General features: G+C 35.7%; 1 protein-coding gene across 1 annotated transcript in view; it reads left to right on the top strand.

Moving 5' to 3' along the window:
- The window catches only part of PTPRN2 (protein tyrosine phosphatase receptor type N2), a 1,723,588-nt gene that overhangs the window by 465,939 nt on the left and 1,245,286 nt on the right, over positions 1–12,363 (top strand). The window lies entirely within an intron of this gene.

The following is a 12,363-nucleotide window of genomic DNA, read 5'->3' as shown; positions in this document are numbered from 1 at the left end:
CTGCATTTACTTCTTTTCTATAAAAAAATGTAAACAGAAATATCTTTTTTTAGTAGGCCAATGTTGAGAGTTTTATCAACGCTGACATACCATTTTCTGAATAGTTTTTCCCCCTAGGCCTTTGTCAACATATTATGATTGTATTTGTTTGTCCATTGTCATCTGATACCTTTTGCACCATGAATTCCTTGTATATTTTTTATATACTTGGCAAATAAATGATTCTATTCTATTTCTCGATTAGAAAATCCACATTATTAAGTGGCATTTAAAACTCTATGGCAGATGCTTTGCGTCAGTTAGTTGGAAATCAATAGTTTTCATTTGGGAATTCTCAAAAACTAACCATGGAGACTCATTGTCAAACTGTAAATACAGATTTACGCAAAATCTTATCTTCTGTCACTTCTTAAACTGTATATGTTGCATTATTTACATAAGCTCTTACCACATAAATCAATTTAAAGATTTTCTGACCTTAAAGTAAACAAAGATGTGTGTATAATTGATAGCAGGGTTATTGACCTTAAGCTAATATTTAGTTTTTTACTCTTCATACAGCTGTTATATGATTATTCTATAATCTATATTTTCATACTGTGATGTTAGACTGTAGAAAACCAGGGAGTCTTGACACATATTTATGACTTGCATAATTATAGATGTGTCCCACTTTTTGCATGAAAATATTGTATAACTTCTGATGGTTTACGTAATGTTACATTCTGTGTCTCTAACCTTATCTAATTCAAGCAACTGTAATTTTCTCCTTAAAGGAACATTCAACTCAAAATGTATTCCCCCATAAAGGCCAATATTACAAGTAGAGTGTAAAAGTTTTAGTGCTCAAACAAAAAGGCCAGCGCGCACTAACATCTGGAGATCAGATATATGTATAAATATGTGTATATAAATGTATATATGTGTATGTGCACACATACATACATAGACATAATATATACAAACATACACAATATACATAGACACATACATATACACGTTTAAGCACTTTTCAGTTCAACACCTTGTCATATACCAAATCCCTTTAAATCACTGTTTAAACATTTATTTTAATAATACACACACACAGACGCACACACACATACATATACATATATATATATATATATATATATATATATATATATATATATATATATAAATATATATATATATACACACACAAACAAATGATCAGGATAGCACTCTTCTAAGAAAAAAATCTAATGTAAGATAGCCATATGTATAGAGAGAATGCACGGGATAAGGCTCCACTCCAGAAAAAGAACCTAAATAATATCTGAATAAAATATTGGAATCCCTGCACTTAAATAAAAAAAAGACTCTAGTACATCAAAAGATAAGCTAATAATACAAGAGAAATGTAATCAAAACATAGATGTGAACATATAGTAAATAAGCAGCATACTCTAAAAACATCCGAACTGGGCGTCCCCAGTCCAAATTAAAACTATGACGTCAGATCAAAGGTCATACAGCCATAAAGATAAGTTTTGAAACAAATGTTGCTATAAGGCGCAAATGGAATCTTTATAGGCTATTATGCCTGTAACAAATAGAAATCCACAGGAGCCAACTTTCCAAATATAAAAAATGTAGACTTTATTCAATCCAATTAAAAGGTACATGGGCACCAAGGCAAGGTAGAAAAGGTAGAAGAAACGGTCTTACACGTTTCAGCAATGCGTAGCCATAATCATAGACCATACTTTCTCACAGGTGTCACTTTTACTTATACCATACAAAAGTTACCCATTGGAGGATAAAAACAACTCCCCCTCTTCCCTCCCTCACCTAATTAAAGGGGCCAGCATTAAGCATTTAACTTAGGGGCAGCATGGAAATACAATTTGTTAAATAAAATAAACAACGTTATCATAGTGGACATTAAAGCTAAACATAGATCAGAGGCTGTTAATTCATAATTAAACCACAGATTAATATCCATATAATATATCATATAAGACACAGACCCAAATAAAGTCACATAAGCATACAGAGGTATAGAAGACCAAAAAAGGGCTATTACCCTAGTACATATTAATGCAGAGTGGATAACTTAATGGTCTATTACAAAAAATATGTAGATAAATATATGAATGCAGTTTTAATATATAATATGTGTACAAAATAACATCAATCAAATGAGTCAATGAGCGGTAAATAGTATATATATCACACAGTTCTAATATTCATATCTCCCAAAAATTAATGAGATCATTTTCTGAATTAAAGCCATATGGCATAAGTGTGCACAATTTATTGATCCAATAGACCACTTGCCTGGCTAAAATAGGCCATTTATCTCTAGGAGGGCATCTTATGGTTTCTATGTCATTCCATTTAAAATTGCACACATTGCCATTATGTACGTGAATAAAGTGTCTTGCCAGTTCTGAACATAAAGTCTCGTTCCTGATGTACCCAAGGTGTTCCCGTATCCGAGTACGAACATCACGAGTAGTCATACCCACGTACTGTAATTTATGATACGTACAACCTATAAGGTAGATCACGAACGTTGATGAACAGTTAATACAACCTCTAGTATTAAAAGACTGGTTGGTCACATATGAATTAAATAGGTTGCCTACCTCAAAAACCTCACAGGCAATTTTTACTGCAATTATATGTCCCATTATGTCTAAGCGATGAGCTCTGACTTGCAGGTTTGCGTAATTCTCTTGGTGATACCATATTACCCAGGGTAAGATTTATTCTTTATGTGAATCTACAACCACTCTTAACTGTGTCTTTCAAAAGGTTGTCCCCATAAAGAATTGGCAAGTATTTATTTACAATATTACAAATTGGTTAATACTGGTTTGAGTATTTAGTAATAAAAGTGGGTCTGTTTTCCAACTTTTTCTTAGCAGATATATTACTTACTGCAAGAAGACTCTTCCTTTCTCCTATACTTGCATAATCTCGGGCTTGATGAATAACCCTTTCACTATAGCCACATTTACGTAGTCTATCTTGCAAAGATGCACTCTCAGAAAGGAAGGTATCTTCCCTAGAGCAGATCCTCTTGGTCCTAAGGAACTGTCCTTTAGCAATTCCCTGAAATACATGTTTTGGATGCGAGCTCGATGAATGCAATAAGGAATTGCCCGCTATGGGTTTACGAAACACGTGGGTTTCAATAGTACCAGAGCTAAAATCCATCATCTGCTCCACATCAAAAAGTGTATTTTCTTTTTTAGCCATTCAGAGGTAAACTGAATTTCTGGGATACATGAATTTAAATATTCAACAAAGGAAACCGCCTCCTGTGATGAAAAGTGAGTAACAAATATAAGATCATCAATAAATCTTTTGTAACACAAAATCTTGTGAGAGAACTCATTGCTTTGTCCAAATAGATATTTATATTCAAGCCAGCCCATAAACAAGTTAGCATATGATGGGGCAAATTTCGCCCCCATGGCTGTACTTCTCATTTGGACATAATACGTTCCCTCAAACAAAACATAATTATGCTCCAAAATAAATTGAATAGCCTTAATAATAAATCTCTTGGTTTCATCAGAATAATTCGTCATTTGATTCAGAAAAAATTAAATGGCCTCAAGTCCGAAAGAATGAGGTATAGAAGTATACAGGGCTACCATATCTACTGTGAGCCAACTCATATCTTCCACCACTTGCAGAGACTCCACAATGTTTAACACATGTGTTGTAAACCTCAGAAAACTGGGGAGGGACTTGACCAATGGCTGCAGGATGCTGTCAATCCATTCGGACAAATGTTCAAATAAAGAACCAATTCCTGCAACTATTGGTTGTCCTTTAATGTTGTCTAAACCCTTGTGGATCTTAGGCAAGGGGTAAAAGATTGGTGTAATAGGATTTGATATATATAACAAATCAAATGTATATTTATAATACCAAAGTGGAGGGCATCATCTAGCAAAGATCTAAGTTTAGTTTGAAAATATCTAGTTGGGTTCCTATTTAGTGTCTTGTATGAAACTCAATCTTTAAGTTGGCGTAGGGCCTCCGATATATACATTTGTCTATCCATAATGACGATGTTACCGCCTTTATCTGATTGTTTAATCACTATTCTGCAGGGAGACAACAGCCTCTCTTTCTTTTTTAGTCAAACTAGAGTGATTAACTACAACAGACTCATCAAGGCATTTTAAATCTTCTAACACCCTCTTATGGAAACTTTCAAGAGCTTTCCCCCTTGACTGCACCAGGTAAAACCTATTTCTAAAACCAGGGGGGCAGTGAGAAACAGAAGAAGGTTCAGTAATCTGTTCTCCCTCCAAAGATTGGAGAGAGGCCAGATCACACATATCATTAAACGAGGATAAGGAACCAGTATTAATTGTAGATACCTCCACTCTCTCTGTAGAGTTACCAGATACATTCTCTGTGTCCCTGAAATATTTACATAGGGTAAGGTTCCGAACAAATTTGTTCAGATCTAAGATGGTTTGAAAAATATCAATTTTCCTAGTTGGACAAAATCCTAAACCCCTGTTTAAAACCTTATATTCAGTATCCGTAAATGGATGTGATGAAATATTGATGACAATATTTTCATCTATTTCTTTAACTCCCTGTGAGAGTATCTGTTCATTCCTCTCTGGTTCCCTGAGTACTATTATGCCTATAATAACTAATATAATAACTAATTTAATCACTAATTTAATCTAATTTTAGGGGTTTATTTTTGATCATTTTGTTTATTTTTTTCTGTAATTTTAGACTTATTTTTTGTAATTTTAGATGCATTTATTTTAATTTAATCTTAGGTTGTTTTTTTTAAGTAATGTTATTTTTTATTTTAACAGTATTTTTTATTTTATGTAATTGGGGTTTATTTAGGGGGTGTTAGGTTAGGGGGCTTAGTGATTAAATTAGTTATTTGCGTTGTGGGGGGGTGGTGGTTTAGGAGTTAATAGGTTAATTAGGTTTATTGCGATGTGGGAGGATGGCGGTTTAGGGGTTATAGTGTAATTATGTTTATTGTGTTGTAGGGGATGGCGGTTTAGGGGTTAATAGTATAATTAGGTTTATTGCATTGTGAGGGTGGTGGATTAGGGGTTAATAGCGTAATTAGGTTTATTGTGTTGTGGGGGGGATTAGGGGTTAATACATTTATAAAGTAGTTTGCGTTGTGAGGGATGATGGTTTAGGGGTTCATTACTTTATTAGGTATATTGCATTGTGGGGGGTTGTGGTTTAGGGGTTAATAGGTTAAGTAGATATTTTGCAATGTGGGGGTTGGCAGATTAGGGGTTAATAGATTTTATTTAGTTATTGCAGTGGGGGATGATGGTTGACAGGTAGATATGGCGCATGCGTTAGGTGTTAGTTAGAACTTCCAGGGAGTTACTGTGCTCATATATTCAGCACATTTTTCTTTGAGGGCTATTGGTAGTTTAGTGTTGGATAAGGGGGTGTTTTTATTTTAGGGGGGCTTTTTTTAAAGTACGGGAGTCTGCACAGTATCAAGTTTGGGAGTCTGCACAATATAAAGTATGGGAGTCTGCACAATATAAAGTATGGGAGTCTGCACAATATAAAAAGTTTGGGAGTCTGCACAATATAAAGTATTGAAGTATGCACAATATAAAGTATAGGAGTCTGCACAATATAAAGTATGGGAGTCTGCACAATATAAAGTAAAGTATAGGAGTCTGCACAATATAAAGTATAGAAGTCTGCACAATATAAAGTATTGGAGTCTGCACAATATAAAGTATTGCAGCAATGTGAACGCAAGGTTGCGTTCGAATTACTGTCAACTGTAAAAAAAAAAGGTAGAAAAAATCCTTTTGGCTGATGCAATCAGCCAATAGGATTGAACTTCAATCCAATTGGCTGGTCCAATCAGCCAATAGGATTGAGCTCGCATTCTATTGGCTGATTGGAACAGCCAATATAATGCCAGCTCAATCCTATTGGCTGATTGTATTCTATTAGCCAATCGGAATTAAGGTAGAAAAATCCTATTGGCTGATACAATCAGCCAATAGGATTGAGCTGGCATTATATTGGCAATATAATAACCTTGCGTTTACATTGCTGGGAAGCATTGTACTCACAAGAGATGGCATCAGAACTTCAATGCAAGCGAAGGGGGTAAGTCACGCAGCAATGGCAGCAAATATATATATGTATATGCTGAATACATATATATTTAGGTGTTAATATGTGTATACACACATATTAACACATAAATATATATGTATATAAGCATATACATATATATTTATTAGAAACACACAGTTCCCATAGACTGCAATGTAAAGGCACTTTTTAGTGACTTTTTTTCACACCCCACACTTGCCAACTTTAAACCCAAAATACTGCCTAGTGCAGTAATTGTATTAAAAAATAAAGATGCTGCCATCTTTATTTTTAATAAGCTACACTAGACAGTATTTGGGACCATTTGAGAAAGATTTATACAATTAACCAGAGATCTGATCTTATTGAAATTTTTATGCTTTATCTGAATTCTGAAAGTTTAATTTTGTTTTTTTTTATGCCATTTTAATCACAAAGCATCTGTTTAAAATGTTTTATATCTTCTATATATTAACGTACGTTTAAAAAGTCTGTGGATATATTGGGTCAGTTTTTTTTAGTAAAAGTTAAAAAATTTCAACTTGTAATCCTTGATGAACCAATTAATCAACACTGGTAGAGTACTGCAAGTAAACCAATACATCTTTTAAACACAGTATAATATACTGTTTACCCACTACTAAGTAACGTTCACCCAGCACATTATTTTCTTACTTCCTTTTTTTATTAATGTTCAAAGCCCATTGCTGATATGGCAAATGATCAGTAGTAGCTCTCAGCCTATACGAATTAGGGGCGGGATTGTAGTGGTATGCAGAGGCATAACTAGAAACCAAAGGGCCCAGGTGCAAGAATCTACGACCCCCCCCCCCCCAAAAAAAAAGGTGAATTTGATACATATCTTTTTTTTTTACATTTAACACAGAAAAAAAATGTGAATCAGATTACGTCTGCAAAAGGAGGTACCCTGTGCCCACAGTCTGTGAGATGGTCTGACCCCTATTACTGTATATAGTGACACTGTATAACCCACCAGTACTGTAATCTGTCGGTGAGATGACTGGCCTGACCCTACCCACCCCAGTACTTATAAAGTGACCACAGTCACACACAGTCACATACATACACACACACACACACACATGCATAAATACACACACACATTCACATACATACACACACAGTCACAAACATACACACACACACACACATGCATAAATACACACACAGTCACAAACATACACATACATGCATAAATACACACACAGTCACATACATACACACACACATGCATAAATACACACACAGTCACAAACATACACACACACACAAACATACACACACACACATGCATAAATACACACACAGTCACATACATACACATGCATAAATACACACACAGTCACATACATACACACACACATGCATAAATACACACACAGTCACATACATACACACACACACACATGCATAAATACACACACAGTCACAAACATACACACACACACACATGCATAAATACAAACACAGTCACATACATACACACACACACATGCATAAATACACACACAGTCACAAACATACACACACATGCATAAATACACACACAGTCACATACATACACACACATGCATAAATACACACACAGTCACATACATACACACACACACACATGCATAAATACACACACAGTCACAAACACACACACACACACATGCATAAATACACACACAGTCACAAACACACACACACACACATGCATAAATACACACACAGTCACATACATACACACACACACATGCATAAATACACACACAGTCACAAACATACACACACACACACAAACATACACACACACATGCATAAATACACACACAGTCACATACATACACACACACACATGCATAAATACACACACAGTCACATACATACACACACACACACATGCATAAATACACACACAGTCACATACATACACACACACACACATGCATAAATACACACACAGTCACAAACATACACACACACACATGCATAAATACACACACAGTCACATACATACACACACACACATGCATAAATACACACACAGTCACAAACATACACACACACACATGCATAAATACACACACAGTCACATACATACACACATGCATAAATACACACACAGTCACATACATACACACACACACACACACACACATGCATAAATACACACACAGTCACAAACACACACACGCACACACACATGCATAAATACACACACAGTCACAAACACACACACACACACATGCATAAATACACACACAGTCACATACATACACACACATAAACACAAATGGGTAAAACAGAAACACTAACCCCTGTAGTCAGAGACACTAGTGAGGCATCTCACACTCATGTGATATCAGTGCAGGCAGTGGCAGCTCAACGTTTTTTATTGATTTTTTTTTAGCTGCACCCCCTTCCGCCCCTGGGGGTATGTCCCTTTCCATTGGTGGAATTGTTGGAGAGTAACATGCCTCTGCAAGCCTACCAAAAAAAAAAAAAACATTGCTTAATATTTTTTTTATATTTTTATATCTTTGGGAAAGCCTCTGCGAAATGCATCAGGTGAAGCAAGAGGAGGTTCAGAGGTTTCATTCTCTCTATTTCTCTAGTACTAGACTGTCCAGGTCTGTACACGATTCTATTTGTATTGTCATATGGAATAAATGCTACATTTTACTTGCACTTTCAACGATTGTGGACTGTATATGAGTCAGTACTTGCTTCAATGCTTTGCAAGTACAAACACTAATATACTATACACTATATGAAGATTTGAAATTTCAAGCAAACTTCTGTTCAGCTGTATTTTTTACTCTTTGTGTTTTCCTATATAGAGAATCCTTGTGTTTTTTGGATTCTCGCATTAGTGCTTAATAGGTTTAGCACTGTTTTAATACCGTTTATCAGTAAGTACATACAGCAACCGTCTTGCTTAATATATTTGTTTAAATAACAAACAAAACAATCATACATTTTGAAGTTAAGTGTAAAACAATAAAAAAAATAATGATCTGCTCACGTAAATCCTTTGGTAAAACAGAAAGTGGGGAACAGGAACAACAACCAAACAATCAGGCACAAGAGCATTGCAAGGAGTCAGCCACCCCCTCCGTATCAGTAAAGCTTGAAAAAAAGGTACTCCAGCCTTGGCAGATATCATTAACTGACCTTTATTGTACAATGGTCCACACAAAAATAATGTTTCAGACCTTCATTAGGTCGTTAGTCATGTCTACCTGAGTATACAAAGAGACTACCTTTATACATGTACATAGGTGCAAATCAAACACCCATTAATTATGTTACAGCGCCATCTAGTGTGAATCATTTTTATATCTTTTACAAAGAATAGTGTTTCTTGTCTTGAGGTGGCGGTGTAAATAATAGGTAATAGAAATACTACAAAATATACATTTAAAATATATACATATAGAGGCCACGTACGGAGCTTGAGGGCTCCTGTTTCTGGCGAGTCTAAAGACCGCTGCTCCATAACCCTGTCCTCCTGCTCTGATGAGGCGAACAGGAATTGACACAATTCAACCTGATCGAGTACGATCAGTTGATTGACACCTCCCTGCTGGCGGCTGATTGACCACGAATCTGCAGGGGGTGGCGTTGCACCAGCAGCTCTTGTGAGCTGCTGGTACAATGCTGAATGCGGAGAGTGTATTGCTCTCCGCATTCAGCGATGTCTGTCGGACCTGATCCGCACTGTCGGATCAGGTCCGACAGACACTTGATAATTCAGCCTCATAGTCACTATGCATACAATTAAAAGATGAGAAGCAGCATTGCAAAATTAAATTCCACCACAATCCATACAGAGTATTAGACACAGAACAAAACTACAGATAAGGTAAGGTAATCATGCGGCATAATATATAAAGAAGTCATGGGAATGTATTTCTACAAGAGAACTATACAAACATCATAAACAATCTTAGCAATCCATAAGCAAGGATGTATTTATCTGAAGAGTGACCAATCAAAGTCCTTATTAAGGCCCCTTGGTTTCAAGGTTTGTAGCTTGTTAATCCAATGCATTTCCCTGGTTTTAAGCAGAAATTCTCTATCACAACCCCTCCTGGGTTTATCTACCCTCTCAATAATCTGAAAGCGTAATTGGCTGATGTTATGTCCTGCTTCAATACAGTGTGATGAAACAGAGGCATTTTTATTATTACATCTTATGTTAGATTTGTGTTGCGTGATGCGCTCTCTAGCTTCTCTACAGGACTCGCCAATATAATTAAGACCACACAGACATTTAATGAGATATATTATGTATGTATGTTAAATATTGCCTGATCCTATATTTTGTACCTTGTGTGGGGTGATAGAAGAATTCTCCCTTAATCATGGAGTTGCAGTTACTGCAACTTAAGCATGGGTAACAACCTGTCTTACCGGGGCCTATAGTCTTTTGTATATTAATCCTCTTGCTACCTATGTCAGCTCAGATTAGATAGTCGTTAATATTTTTATTCCGCTTATATGCTGACTTTGGGGGATTATCAAAAGCTCTAACCAGTGGATTCAGATCTTTCAGAATGTGCCAATGTCTTTTGAGGATACGGTTAATTTTATTACTCATATGATTGTATTTGCTTGTAAAAATGAACCTCTCTTCTTTATTTGCCTTTCTCTGATCCACTACCTGTTTGGAAATAACCTCCTGTTTCTGTTTATCTATTAAGTGATTTGGATAGCCCCTGTTTTTTAACTTATTAGCCATTTCTTCCAGTCTTTTATTACATTGTTGGGGATCACAAACTATCCTCTTCACTCGTGTAAACTGACTTTTAGGCAGTGCTTTAAAAACATTTGGTGAGTGGTGGCTATCATACCTCAAAATTCTATTCTTGTCCGTTGGCTTAGTATATAGATCTGTCTTGAGAAAGTCATTTTCTTTATAAATTACTGTATCCAAAAAATTGACAGAGGTTTTACTAGCCGTCAGAGTAAATTTTAATCCCAAAACAGATCTATTTAAATCGTCGTCAATTTCTAAAAGGCTCTCAATGTCGCCCCTCCACACGCTAAAAATATTATTTATGTACCTCCACCAGGTGGCACCATAGAGCATGAACAGCTAGTGAGGATACACAAAGTGCTCCTCACAGCTGCCCATAAAAATATTGGTGTATGTAGGTGCGACTTTGGAGCCCATAGCAGTGCCCTGTTTTTGCAAAGAAAAAGTGTCTTTAAAGAGAAAATAATTCTGATACAAGATGATATCAAGTAGTTCTATGAGAAAGCTGATTTGATCCTCAGTATAAATAGCCTCAGATAAAGCTTGTACTGCTGTTGTGCCACTCACATGCTTAATGGATGTATATAAGCTACATACATCTAAAGTGTAGATAATACATTTGTCGCCCACATAATCCATATCATTTCAAAAAGTCGCCAGTTTTCTTCAAATATGAGGTCATCTGAGTGACTGAAGGTTGAAGCACCTTATCAAGAAAGATGGCAATTTTGGAGAAAAAAAACAAGCCCATACCAGAGACTATAGGCCTACCTGGTGGTCTAGTGGCATTTTTGTGCATCTTAGGTAGAGTATATATCTGGCCAAATTGGATGTTGCACCAATAGGCTATTTCTGAAGCTATTTTTGATAACACCTCTTTTCACAGCCCTCATAGTTATATACTCGATTTCCTTTATTACCTTATTAATAGGATCTGCATCCAATCTCTGATAGATCTGTGTGTCATGACATTGGTTAAAAATCTCCTGTGTATAATCAGCTTTATTCATTATAACAATAGCACCGCCTTTATTGGCCTCCTTAATGATAATATTATTATTACTTTTGAGTGAATTCAAAGCCTGTTTGTCATGTCTAGAAATAGGCCCATATGTCCCAGTTCCATGCTCCTTTTTCCAGTATAAGGCACTGTTAATGTCTTGCTCGACCACAGCCGTATAAGTAGAGATACTATGTGGAGTGAAGTTACTTTTGTTTTGAATACCATATTTAGTGGGATTACTGAAAGTGTTTTCGATAGTATCAGGTGTGACTGTGTATGTCATATTAGTGCCAAAAGATTGTGTAAATCTTTCTGTAATTCAAATTCATCAATATCACCAGAAACTGAAAATGATAAACCTTTATTTAACAGTGCTAATTCTTCCAAACTTAATTCATAATCTGAAATATTGTATACTAGATTTTCATCACCCAAGGAAAACCCCATCTCTGCACATTTAATAGTGCCTTTAGTGCAAGTG

Source organism: Bombina bombina, chromosome 5, assembly GCF_027579735.1.
Source record: "Bombina bombina isolate aBomBom1 chromosome 5, aBomBom1.pri, whole genome shotgun sequence".
Taxonomy (NCBI): Eukaryota; Metazoa; Chordata; class Amphibia; order Anura; family Bombinatoridae; genus Bombina; species Bombina bombina.
The sequence above is the reverse complement of the archived record's forward strand: the minus strand, read 5'-3'. Positions and strand labels throughout refer to the sequence as shown.